This window comes from Halichoeres trimaculatus, unplaced genomic scaffold (assembly GCF_033239565.1).
Source record: "Halichoeres trimaculatus isolate MK-OKI-2021-1 unplaced genomic scaffold, fHalTri1.1 fHalTri1_scaffold_21, whole genome shotgun sequence".
Lineage (NCBI taxonomy): Eukaryota > Metazoa > Chordata > Actinopteri > Labriformes > Labridae > Halichoeres > Halichoeres trimaculatus.
Genome location: NW_027437199.1, coordinates 22,276,082 through 22,290,384, shown reverse-complemented (window position 1 = coordinate 22,290,384; position 14,303 = coordinate 22,276,082).

Genomic DNA, 14,303 nt, shown 5'->3' with positions numbered 1-14,303 from the left:
ATGAAATAAAAAGTAAGAGCATTCCTCCTTTGTTGTACCTTTTATCCAAAGACAGGCAGTTTTTCTTTGTGTTTCGTTCTTTACCACATCCTCCTCCTCCTCCCATCGCTCTGTAGGAGGCTGTCAGAGAGGCAGCAGGCGTGCATCAAAGGGAAATGGCAGCGGTGCATATAGAGGGCTGTGCAGATCGCAGCAGGTCTGAGAGCCATTAAAAGTCATCATCATAGGAGGGACTCAGCTGCAGCTCTAAAGAAAGAAAATGGCGAGGGTGGAGGAGGATAAAGTGGAGATAATGGGAAGGAGGTGAAGAGTCAGGCGTTTGGTGTCGAGCTGCTCTGGCTGTCTGAGCGTCGCGCTGTGGGGAACCTTTAACACTGACAGGGAAATAAGCACTTGTTGTTCTTTCTACCTCTCAGTGAGCCCTTCACAATCCATTGTCCTCTGATTGTATCTACAGACAGAATAAACCAAACCAACAGCCTTTGATGGAGACTGTTTGTTTTCGGGGTGAACTTTCCCCACTTTGAGGTCTAAAATGGAAACACTCAATTTCAGATCATTTTCCCGATCGTTTCCCACTCCTTTTACACCCTGATGTCAGTGATCCCACAACACACTACAACACAGCCTCTGGTGCCAAGTTTAGGTGGAATCCAGCAATGCCAGGGGTTAGACCAGGGGTCTGCAACCTTTACCTTCACAGGAGCCGTCACATGGATTAAAGTCATTCTGGAGCCACTAAACCTGCTTTATCTCCACAGTAAAGGCTGTAGGGCAGGGATCTCAAACTGGTGCCATGGAGGGCCGAGAGGCTGCAGGTTTTCTTCCCAACCAAAAACTCCACCAGCTGTTTCACTGATTACCTCACCTTCAGGCAGAGAGCAGGGATTAATCAGTGAAATCAGCGGGTGGAGTTTTGGGTTGGAAAGAAAACCTGCAGCCTCTTGGCCCTCCATGGCACCAGTTTGAGATCCCTGCTGTAGGGTGTATAAAATTCTATACATAGATACAACTAGTTAATTATTATATTATCAAAAATTTTGGGAAATTTATAAAATAATACAGGGGATGTCTTAGTTTGTTTTTTATTATTATTTGTTCAAAATTTGTTAAATAAAGAATTTTAAAAAAAATGTGCAAAAAGATGAAATGAAAAAAATGCAAGAATTAAAAAAAGGAATAAAACATTAAAAAAATATAATAATAAAAATGTATCTTCAAACTTAAAAAAATGACACTTTTTCATTTGCCAAGTTTCAAAAATTAAAAAAAAAAAAAAATTGAATACATTTGCAAAAAAATTCAAATTTTCGAAAGAATACTCAAATTTCATTTACATTTATTGATAATGTAGCAGTGCTAATGTCCTGCCACAAATAAAGTGTGCATATTGAACTGGCTTATGGGCAGTTAAATGAATCCGTACATACAGACTTAAAATCTATATTTTCTTCCAGATTTGTCTTTTTTGTAGATTAAGTTGCCTGCCATATATATATATATATATATATATATATATATATATATATATATATATATATATATATATATATATATATATATATATATATATGTATGTATAGATAGATAGATAGATAGATAGATAGATAGATAGATAGATAGATAGATAGATATAGAAATAGATATAGATAGATATAGATATCCAGCCCAAACACATTTACAAGATGAAATATAACAATTTTTTTATATTTTGTTTTGTTTTGTTTTTATAACAGCAGTGGCATTTAAAGGATTAAAATAATAAGAATAATAAAATAGAATAATCAAATATTTGGTAGCCTGAGTTTCCTGAGATGAGCAAATGCACACTTTGAGTAGCTCAATATGTGTATTACTAGATTTAGAGCTGATAAAAAGAAATTTCACTTTACTTGTAGAGTTACAACAAGCAAATGGCAACGATTCAGTGGAATGGCCCCAAGACAGATTCACTGATTTCTCCAACATATGAGTTTGTCAAAGTTTAAAAATCTGCACACGCTCAGTCTGAACATCCAGCAGTGGAACTTTAGCTCTGTGTTTAAAAATGTGGGAAAACAGAATACCCCTTTTTAAAGACTTATGAATGCTCAGATGTTCAACTCTCTCAGAGCAGCTTGATGTGCGGGGCCTCAGCCTGAACTTTTCACTGAACCCAACAATATTTATCTTTGCCATCATCACTCTCAGTACATTTCTGCCAGAGGTGGACGCAGCAGTCGTGTGTGCGAGCAGCACTGCTTGCTCATGTCCCTGCAGTGCCTCAGAAGAGGTTGCTCATCTGATGTTCAATACCCCTTCAGACTTGAAGGAACACTCTGTCGCAACGTTTCACAGCAGAATCACTCAGGAGGGGGCCCGGAGAATAGAAACCTCAGCCTTACAGAAAACTGGAACCTTCAGCAAATTAAAGGACCAACAAACGGCTCACACAGCAAGAATTTCTCACTTCACAGCTCCACAAAGACCAGTAGAGCTCTGAGCGGAACAGGAGTGTACCCACGAGACAGCTCGCCACCATTTGGGGATGATGTCACTTTTCAATCTGAGGGATTGTTTGCAGGCAGATCATTGACTGAAGTCTGTTCTATTTACCGCTCTGCTGGAGGAATCGATGGTACGTATAGTTAATGAGGAATAACTGGAACTAATGGTCGTCTGCTTCACTGAACGCCTGTGAGCCAGAGCTGGAGTGTAACATCCCATTTACGCTCATCATCGTGCATTAAGCTGCTCGTGTTTCCAATTAGAAACTTTTATTCACTTCCTGTATTTACAGTTTGCTGCTTTTAAGAGACTCATTTAACAGTATCCACATTTTATTATTTTCTATCTCTCTAGCAGAATCATTGAAATAATAAAATGTGACAAAACAAGCTGATTGACAGGAACACAGAAAACAACATTTCCCAGCAGCCTTATTTGGAGAAGAATACATCATTCCTCATTATTTTTAAGAGTTTATAATCCATTAAAGCAATGCAATAAGCCTCATAAAGACACTAATCCTGATTGCATCCACTCTTTATGATATATAATTAGTTTTTTGTTGCCCACTATCGGTGCATCGTTGAGACAAACACCAAATGTGTGTCAATCACCCAGAATAAAAACCAGCATGGAGAACTAAAACAGTCCGGTTGGCTTCCCTGCTAATTACTGGAGCCAGAACACTTTTCACAACTTTCCCCTCTCCTCTTAAACAAGCTTTTATTTTCACTGGCCACAATGCGACGCAGGGAGATGGCGGCTGAAACAGCAGCTGGCTAAATATGGGCCTTTCATCCGGCTTAACGCTACAAATGGACCTCATTGTCTTGAGGAATTCGATTTTCTGCCATTCTGCGTGCACGCCGTGTCCCTCTCTGGGGCCCGACTGCGGCGAGCGGGGCCCTTATCAACAGCGCTCAGGGTGTGGAATTGAGGGATGGAGTTCTGCCTCGAATCAAGCCGTGAGAAAGAGCGACAGAGAGCAAACAGGAGTGAGGGGGGAGGGGGGAACCTCCAGATGCTCTCCCACTTAGATGGAAGCCACACACACACACGCGCAGGCGAGATCACGTGGTCACCTGTGCACACACACAAATACACACAATCTGCATGCACAACACATGCATCGAGTGGTCACACATGAGCACACACACAGGTGATGCAAAGTGTGTCAGAAAACCCACGATGGCAGTCCCAGTGGGGGGGCTTTGATACGCTCTGATTTCCTGCTCTGATCCGACGCCAAATAGAGTTGTTTCTGTCTCGATAAAAGCAGTGTGTGTGTGTTTTCTGTGTGTGTGTGTGTGTGTGTGTGTAAGGTTTGCCTACATTCAGTCTCTGTTTTCAAGGACTGCAGTTATTTATTGCTTACTGTTTACAGTCCTTGAGCTGCATGAGATGTTTTCATCCGTCCTAATTAAACTTTGATTCCTCTTAAGTTGAAATCAGAGGCTTCAGGTTGAGTTCCTGCGATGATAACAGAAGCTTCCCCGCTCTGAGCGTCATCCTCGCTCTGTTCCTGAACTTCTGGTATTTTGTGCTGCTGGGATTTTTAATTTCCCTTCAGGGATTAATAACTATCTCTCCATCTAATTACAACAATAGCTGATTATGGAACTCATTAGTCTTAATCATGAGACCAAAAACAATGGCTGTCCTACACTAAGGTCAAAAATATCCAGCTAAGATGTTTAGTTTGTCAAATTAAGGTCAGTGTTTAAAAAAGATGGACACTTGACTTTACAGTTCACAGACATAATGAGCATCATTAACAAACTGATTTAGTATGTTCTTCGTGAATTTGACATGAAAGTGTACCTGGTGTGACTCTGAATTGTGTTTTTTTCTTTCTTCACTTAAAGGATGACCCATTGGGTTTTGCACTGTCTCTCACAGCGTTGGTTCTGTAAGACATAGAAAGAGTCTGTAACTTTTTCACAGACTCAGTGCAGCCCGCCTCTACTAAATGCACATTGAAGCTAGCTTTAATTGACGGCAAACCAGCACAAAGCATGTTGCTGCAAGCCAAGCTTAACAACTTTAAAATAGCATTTCAGAAACAACATGAGCTGTGTCCCAATTCAGGGTCTGAAGCCTATAAAGACTGGAATTGAAGACCTGTTACATCAGAGCGGTGCAGCCAAGGCTGTCCCGTTTCAAAGGCTCCTCCAGAATGCGTTGATGGATCAGGCCTCCATTTTGGGTGCTGTGAAGGATGGATTCGGGGAATCCTTCTAAACCTCACACATCCCAGGATTCATTGCATGTGAATGCCAAACATGATGAACACAGCCGAACCCCAGAAATAGTCCAGTTGTAAAGGTTTTCTGGCAAAAACTATGTGATTGTATTTCTAAAACATTGGAGAAGATTTCGTTTGACTGTGGAAAATTATGTTGTTTGGGCTTTTTTTTTTAAAGTTTTACACTGAAGAAAAGCAGTTTTTTATTTATTTTTTTTTATATATAAATCTTCTCATTATGGAAAAATTCTGTTTACAAATGTAACGTAAATTCTTTGGAAACAAAGTTAACACTTACTTTTTTTTTTTTTTTTAACTTCAATCAATTCAGTACTCTAAAGATAAAAAAAATGTAAAATAGGTTGCTTTTAATAATTAAGAAAAAAAATCTTAATTATTATTATTTTTTAATTTAACCTCCCCCTAGCACTTGCTCAAATGTTGAAAATGTATGTTGTTGCTTAACTCTTACATCTACATTGTGATTCTATACTCTATCAATAATGAAAATAATAATAAAAAATTAAACTATTAAAACGTGATTATTAAAAAAAAATTGTGTTTTAAAAGTAGGGTTTGGTTTATGTGTTTGAAAAGAAATGTAAGCCTCCAAAGGCCTTCATGGGCTGGGACACATCTAAAGAAGAAAAATAAAAATAAAATAAACACAATAAACACGTTGAACACATCAAAGGTAAAAGGAGCACAACAAATAAATTAAAAAGGTGGAAAAATTGATCAAATTAAACAGACACCTATCCTTCGTAGGGAGGGAGAGCAGGGGCAAACCACACATGAAAGACAAAAGACACCAACGAGGAAGAAACTGATTGGAAAATGTGGCTGCATCTAAAAGTACTTTAAAATATGATTAACAAAGAGACTCTACTACACAGGTATGTTAACAGGTATGTTAACAGGTATATTTTTGTAATTATATAAAAACAAACAAGAAGTGAAAAGTGAATTCACTTTCTCAGATTCCTAAAATGTTGAAATCCTTGTTTTTTGTGCAGGGTACATCTAAAACATAGCAGTCACACAATCCAGCACACGTCCAACTCTGTGGGTTTCCTTGTAATCCAACAGCTGTTTGACTTTTATTCTCACACAAACGCTTCAAGTCCCTGCTGTCGCTGCCTGTAGGCTACATGTGAACCTATGTGAAGTGTGTCTATTACAGGAGCGAGCAGCCTCATTTGAATACTAAGTGGGTCCAGAGTGCTGCTGTCTGAGTGCATTTTTATGGGCTTTGTCAACGAGCAGCGACCGCTGCAAGACATATACAACCCAGTGATCGGCCTCTGCTGATGGAAGCTGTCGTAACGCCCTGTTCCTTTTCCATTTGAGAGTTCGCCTGCTGTGGGTGGTTGCTGGCATGAAGCTGGATCTTCCTGTGGGGAGATCATTTCTAACTCTGTTTAGCTTAATCATTTGAAATTCTAATATTACAGTTTTTTTGAAGGTCTCATTGTTAGAAACAAAACTATAAAATGTTACTTTTGTAATCTGAACACCTGAGAGGTTTGTTTTACAAGTCCTGTTTAAGAGTTCACTGACACTGTTCTGCTGCTTTTACCGCAAAAATTCACCAGATCTGTCTCTGGTCACACCACTGGACCAGATACATTTTTATTGAGGTCAACGTGTCAGCCCACACTGGATCTGCCTGGTTACAGTCCAGTGAATTGGAGTCAGATCTGCCACAAGCCTCCTTTTTCGCCAGATGTCTGAGCAGTGACACTTCAGTTTACGAACGCAGATTGAACGGCACAGGAAGTCATGCTCAGGAACCACCTGAAAACATCCAGTGACTTTCAAAATAAAACAAACAGTGTCCAGACGAAATGGCATTTATCTGAACTACAACAACAAACCGACATAATGAGCAGAGCCAGACCAGAAGTCAACAGGTTTAGGGTTTAACAGCCCAACATGAACCAGGTTAGGACAAGGACAGACTGGGACTAAAAATGACCATGGACTTGGACTAGGCCTATGATTCTATCATTGTATCAAAATTATTTGTGTGTTTGTAAATGCATCCACAAACATGTGAACTGATCCACCAATGTATGAGTCAATCGACAAATGTGTAAACAGGTTTGCAAATGTGTACATATTCTTCCTATGTCGTACTGAATCCATATCTGTACATAATTATAACATAGAAACGTGCCACATAGTATTGTCAGTATCGGTAACAACGGCATAACATTTGAAATAGTAATTTGATAGATTACCCATGACTGTAAAAAGTAACAGTGTTAGTTTCAACACTGTTATTCCCAAAACTGCTGGTAAGAGACAATCATTTATTTCATTTTTAAAACTAATCAAACAACTCTGTCTGAAAAGCAAATTGTGCTTAACCTGCCTTCAATCAAAAACACACAGACTGGTTGATTCAGAGCTGCATGTGTCGCCCTCTCTAGTTCAGTTGAAGTTGGGTTAATAACTGCTCTACATGGGAGTGTTGAGGTTTGGAATGTCTCTCTGACTGTTTGAGATGTGACTCCTTAGGTGACAACTCAAATTATACTCTTAGATTGTGTTCTTCAACAGCAGAGACAGTTTGGTTTGAGGAACCCAGGTGCAGCATTTCTATAAAAACTAACTCATCAGTCTGTTCTCCATTAAAGTGATACTCCGGGATGGAACAAGTTGGGTCCTATCACAAGGTTTAGGGCAGAAATTACCCCTACAGCAGTGTTTTTGTGCAGCAGAAGCCCAGAGCGCTCACACCAAACACCTCCTCCCTGCTCCTCTGCTGGTTTCCTCTGCACTCAGACGGGGCCATATTTTACTTGACCAAAAACACAAATAAACGGACTCCCACCAAAAAAAATCTGATATCTGTCTGCATTCACGCTTTATTTAGAGAATTTTCAGCATGTTACATTCACACAAAAACACAGCTAAATAAGGCTCTAGTTCTCATCATGTCTCTTCGTCATGGCAGACTACCTGTGTTTGTTTATATCTGGCACGCCGCGCGCGGACTGATACACTGAGCGGCGAGCGCCTCGTAGCCAGCTGTGGCTCTGCAGCGGAGGCAGCGCCGTTTTACAACATGATGAGAACTAGAGCCTTATTTAGCAGTGTTTTTGTGTGAAAGTAACGCACTGAAAATTCTCAAAATAAAGCGTGAATGCAGACCCATATCAGATTTTTCCAGTGGGAGTCCGTTTATTTGTGTTTTTGGTCAAGTAAAATATGGCCCCGTCTGAGTGCAGAGGAAACCTGCAGAGGAGCAGGGAGGGGGTGTTTGGTGCGTGCGCTCTGGGCTTCTGCTGCACAAAAACACTACTGTAGGGGTAATTTCTGCCCTAAACCTTGTGATAGGACCCAACTTGTTCCATCCCAGAGTATCACTTTAAAGCTCAGCTTTTAGGTCATGTCCACGTGTAGCTGGGTACTTTAAATAATGAATATCCCCACTCGTTTGCTTTTAAAAAATACTTTTATCCACACGCAGCGGGAAAATCTGCAGATAAGTGCAGCTTGAAACATGCCAAACCCGTATTTGGCAGTGTTTTCCAAACATGAAACCTGTGCCAGTCAATCAGGTTGAGCCCCTGTTGGTGATGGGTCCGGGGACACCGATGCCTCGGCGTATGTGTCGACCTTATAGAATGAAGCCCCGCATTGCCTTGAGAAAGTCACGTGACCAATACAGCTGCTGTGTCACCTGTCTCACTGAGGCACTAAACTGTGTTTACGGATGTGTCTTAGCTAAAACAATCTTAGATATCTTAAAGCACAATTTTAGATATCTTAAAGCCATTTAGATACAGAGCCCGCAAAGACAAGTAAGGTTTCCCCCGTGTGGGACCATTTTGATCTTATATCAGCAAATAAGGTGTTTCTTTTTATTTCCTGTTTTTTTTTTTTTTTTTTGTTCCTCTTAGTTTCTGCTTGATCTGGAGCTTGAGGTCTTTCTCCAAAAACAGAGTTGCCAAGACACAAAAAGATATGTTTGTTTGATTAAAACTTATTTTAAAACGAACCCTCCCAGTCTCAAAGATAAGTGCATTCGCAACTTCATCATTCACGACACTTAAACTTTGATTCACATGTTAGAACTTGTGTTCACCTTATTTATGTAATATATATCTTAAAGATGTGAACGATATTTTAGATTTAGATTACTATACAAAATAAAACATTATCATTTAAATAATTTTGTGTATTCTGGGTCATTGGCTCAGTACACCATCTGTTCATGAGGCCTCATCTACCCATCACTAGCCCCCGTCATTCAGTTGTGACATTTGAATATTGAAAACTCAGTTGTCCACACAAAACCATGAAACTGGAGTTTTTTTTTATCTTTATTTTGGCCAGAGCTTTCAGAAAACATTGCTTTTAATGACATAAAACTGCAGTTTCGTATGGATCACAGGCCTAAATGTATAAAAATTTAAGTGGATTTTCCAAATACCCAGCTACGTGCAGACATGGCCTAAAGCTCAGCCTTAGAGGATTCATGCTGGCCTGACTGCAAACGAGCTGCAGCTGGGAGCTCAGGTGGCGCTCAGGTGCTTAACGAGGTGGGCGGGGCCAACAGGTAGAGAGTGAGGGGAGAAACCCTAAGAACATGAAGCAGAAGGGTGACAGGTATGATTCCTTTCACTTTTGTAAATGTTTATTTGCTGTGCTGGTGTAAACATGTTAAAGATGCTTCTCCTGCACCTTGTGTTGGTAGTGCAGTATCAAACAAACTAAGTTCAGCCACCATGCTGCTCAGAGACGAGACACAAACCTGACATACAGGCAGGTAGAAGGGAAACGACTGGAGACTCCAAAAACTTGTAAGAAATGCACATTCAGTGAAAATTGGGCTTCCAGCTCATAGTGTTGAAGCAATCTGCTGGTCAAAGTTGGAAAAGTCTCTCCTCAGGAGGAGTTTGCCATGTGAGAGAAGCAGCCAACTCTGCCAGCAAGAAGCATCCAGCACGCTTCACTTTATCTCTGTTAAATTTCAGCTCAGTTTCTTTCATGACATGTGAATCAAAGCTGACAGTTTAATCCACTTAAGAGTCGTTCCTGTTTGTGCTTCATACAAATGAAGAGAACACCTTTTGTGTTCTCCAGAGAGCAATGTTTACTTTCATTTTCCCATGAGATCAACCTCACCGTTGCTCTCATCGCTGTGACAAGTCATTAATTCACCGCCTATTTTTGTCTCTGCTCTTTTCCTCAAGCGGATGTCATGCATCCCATTAACCAATTAACCAGGGTTTCAGAGAGGAGCTATAACAGGTAAGGACAGGAGCAGATGCACACACTCTACAGAAACACACACACACACACACACACACACACACACACACACACACACACACACACACACACACACACACACACACACACACACACACTCACTGCTGTTATCAATCTGATGTGAAGTGGTGCCATTAACAGCAGGGCAAGCACTGAGTCACCTTGCTGGTGAGTGTCATTGGCCAGGACACGGTAACTAGACCCAGTGGTGTTCTTAAGCCGCCGCAGGGCATCAGGCCAGCGTGTGAGGCGTCAGGGCTCAGTCGCACATTGAGGTGTGACATTACTGCCGCTTGTTGGGACAATAAGTCGGGGTTGTTGGGCGCTCCACGGGAGCTTTCACCCACTGAGCTCGAGTTATCTGAAATGTCTTTCCTGGGCTGGAGGTGCTAAACAGCTTCTGGTGCAGCCAGGCTTCTCACCGTCTGCTGCCAAGAGGCAGGGCGCTGATTCAAAAGGTCCAAACAGGAGAGGAAGATTGTTCATTCAAGGTGTGGACCAATATTTAGACACTTTGTCATCTTTTTAATCCAAACGATTAATTTTTTAGCTGTATTTTAGTCAATGATACAAAAGTGGCTTGTTGCCCTGCAGCTCAGATAATGTGTTTGAAAAGCTGTTCAATGCACTCTTGAAGGAAATCTGAACGCCAGAGGAAAAATAACAAGAGCACACATTTGACCCTGCTAGATCACGAGCAGGTTTGAAGTGCAACTTAAAAATGCAAAAGAAGAAACAGACAAAAAAAGAGAGAGGTCATGTATTGAAAACTGCATTAAAACTCAAACAGGCTGTTCAGCCATTAACAAAAAAAAACTTTTGCTCCATCAGGTGAAGATGGCTTCACAGAAAGGCTATTCAAAATAGTACTCCACTAGTTGTTATGTATCAATGAGGATGTAACCATACCTTAAAGGTGCAGTGTGTAGAAATTAGAATTTAAGCGACATGGAGCATTCAGGTTTCAGACTGAGTCCATCTGTTACTAAAACATCCCATCACTCAGTGACTCTCAGCCTTTGCAGATCAAACAGGATCCTAAAGATGGCCTCATGTATTCTGATCATTATGTTGATGGGGTTGATGCTGCAGGACATGTCTCTGGTGGCGACTGCTCTAAGACTGCAAAGGAAGCTCAGCTTCCCCTAAAATGTCCCCAAAAAAGTGGTGATGTCTACTGCTGTGTGTATATTTCATTGACACAGTTGGACGCTGAGCATCTTCTGACTTCATGGGAAAGCGTAGGGTGGGTTGTTCCACTGTGGAAACTGGACGGTCATTGGATAAACGCTGGGCTTTGTCCCGCCCATCGGACGCTCAGCGTCTCTGGGGGTCTATGAGGCAGTGGGCTGGCCTGGATGCTGGGCTTCTGCATGATGATTGGATGATCTGTCTGAGGCCGAATCCCTTTTTGATTGACAGTGAAATGAGCCAGTCAGAGATCTTAAAGTATAACTCTCCACTGGAGCATCTTCTGAGTTGTTCTGGACTGATCCAGAGGCTTTATCGATCCCCAGTGAGTTTACCTTTCTTAAAAACAACGAGCGTTGTGTTTAAAGATTCTCTCTCTTTTCACCAATAAGCAGTTACAGCTACAGCTGTGGAGCTTCTCCCCCTGTCACTCACACTTACAGCCTGTCGTAGTCTCACATAGCAGCTCCAGCAGCTAGCAAGATGGCACAGAGGGTAGAATTTACGTTTAAATAAATAAACAAATATAGGCCGGAAAAAAACAAGCTTCCCCTCCTTGACTGAGAAAGAACAGGCAGAAAGCTCCATGACAGACACATCACCCTCTGATAGCTCCTGTTCCGTTTAACAGAGTTAGCCTTCAACAATGAAGCACAAACACACCTCTGACTGTCAGAGAAAAAAGAAAACTCTGCAACAGAGAAACGCTAAAGTTTGTTAGACTATACCATAAACAATAAACAATGAACTTTACAACCAATAAACGTTGCCACGGAAATGTTCTCCAACGGTACGTTGCACCTTTACCTTTGGAGCAGAAAACAGCAAACTTCAGCGTCGTCATTCAGACTCAACTTTTTCATTGATGACTCCCAGCTTGAAAACTCTACACCAGCTGATTTCACTGATTAGTCCCTGCTCTCTACTTGAAGGTGAGGTAATCAGTGAAATCAGCTGGTGGAGTTTTTGGTTGGAAAGAAAACCTGCAGCCTCTTGGCCCTCCATGGCACGAGTTTAAGATCCCTGATCTAGAGCCATGTTTACTCTCCTTTTAGTCGTTGTGTGTCCTGGTTTCTCTTCATTTCTTCCTGATCTTTTTGGGCCAAAATCTGATGATTTACACTCAGGTGATGCATGTTTGTTATTCTCCATCAGAAAAAAACTCTCAATACAAGTTTTTTTTCCTGCAAAACAACAAAAATATATGCTCTTTTTCTTCTTCTTCTACAACAACCACCCCTCTCTTAGATTTCAGGCGGCAGGGAACATATTGAAAACCATGTTTTGCTCTTTCTGTTCCCCTAAGTCTGCCATAAACAAGCATGGCTGCTCTTTATGTCCGCCTCTGTGTGCTGGACTTGCAGTAAATAAATATAAAAAGCTTTTTTTCTAACTTAATAAAAATAAAAAGAAAGTTTTATTGGGATTATTGTTCACTTATTCTAAGATACTTCACTAACATGCAGAAACTTTATATTTCATTGCCACTGTTTCTTTTCACGAAATGCTGCCAACCACTACACAATGCTCCTTTAATTAAACACTGTAAAAAGTGTTTTCTGTAATTCAACATTTTAAGCCTTCCACTGCGTGCTAGATACAATTTAAAAGATGTTTTTTAAAAACATAATGTGGCAGTGTGGCCTTTCCAAATGAAAAAGCTTTGAACAGTTTTTTTCTTAATTAGAGATGCAGCAGCCCAATGTCAGGTGGCACGACAACGCGGGTAAACAAACAGCAGCCGTGGGCTACATGTTTTGGCATCTTAATCTAATTAACGCCCAATTATATACAATACAGCAACAAACACAACATATAATGTCACGCCAGACCCTTTTGATCAAGCATAAGAACACAATAGTACTTCTTAAATCGTAGCCAAAACTCTGCAGTAACAACATTGCCACACTAACAAGTTATCACTGTCCTGCTGGCTTGTGTTGTCGATCTTGCCAACTGTTCGGTTTGCATGGAGGAGAGCTAAAGGCACAAATACACCAGATGTGTCTCCAGTCCTGCTCCGCTCCACTGCATGTTGTGACTGCTTTTGTCATCTCACACAGACTGCAGGTTCAGCTGGAGTCAAGGCACTGAGGAGTTCCCGCGCTTCTCCTTCTATTGATGACCCTCACCTCATTCACATTGGGCTGTAAAATCTGAAACCTGTCGACTCTTGGTCTGGCTCCACTCATTATGTCTGTTTGTTGTTGTAGTAAAGCCACCTGGGCCCTGTTCTACGAAGCAAGTTCAGCCTAGCGAGATAGCCTTGGAGCTACCTCGCTGAACTGAGCGCGGTAGCCGGCGGTCTCGCTACACAGTTTTACAACGCTGGTTATCAACCTCATAAGTTGATCCAGCTAGGCAATGAGCGCGTGCACCCATATAAGGTGGAGCCCGCTGCATCTGACCAATCGTGAACATGGAGCAGTCTGGAGCGTCAGAGCAGGCGGAGAGAGAAGAACCGCATACTTCACTCAGGAGGAGCAGGAGGTGATCATGAGGAAGTTTGATGAGCTGAAACATGTAATTAATGTTAAAAGCAACACCGTCGCCGCTGCTAAAGCACGGAAGGAGTGCTGGCAGTAAATTGCTGACAGTCTAAATGCATAAGTGTAGTGCAAAAAAAAAATTTTTTTGTGCCATTATCATCATAAAATAGCACTGTTTACCATGCACTTTTGCTGTAACAAGGACCATACCTAATTTATTTCTTAGATGAACTTATTAATGTGTTCATTCCTATTGTGATAACATTTTTTTTGCGAGACATGTAGCCCACATGAGCCCTACATGAATTCCTGTCACAATTTTAATACGGGCAATAAAATATTGTTATGGAACAGAAGTGTTAGCACTGAAGATCTTATTACGGCAATGAGAGTTCTTCATTCCCTTTAACTAGAAAGTGTCATGTACTACCAACCCCACCCTGGAAAACCGGTAACTTTCATATAGGTGGTCATCCGAAAAAGAGAGTGGGTCGGGCTCCGATGTCCACGGGATCCTCTAAGAACGGACAAGCCATTTTTTCGTGAGGGCTCATTGGTCAGTGGGCGGGGTTTTAATAGTCCGTGAGTTCAATCTGGAACCTAAC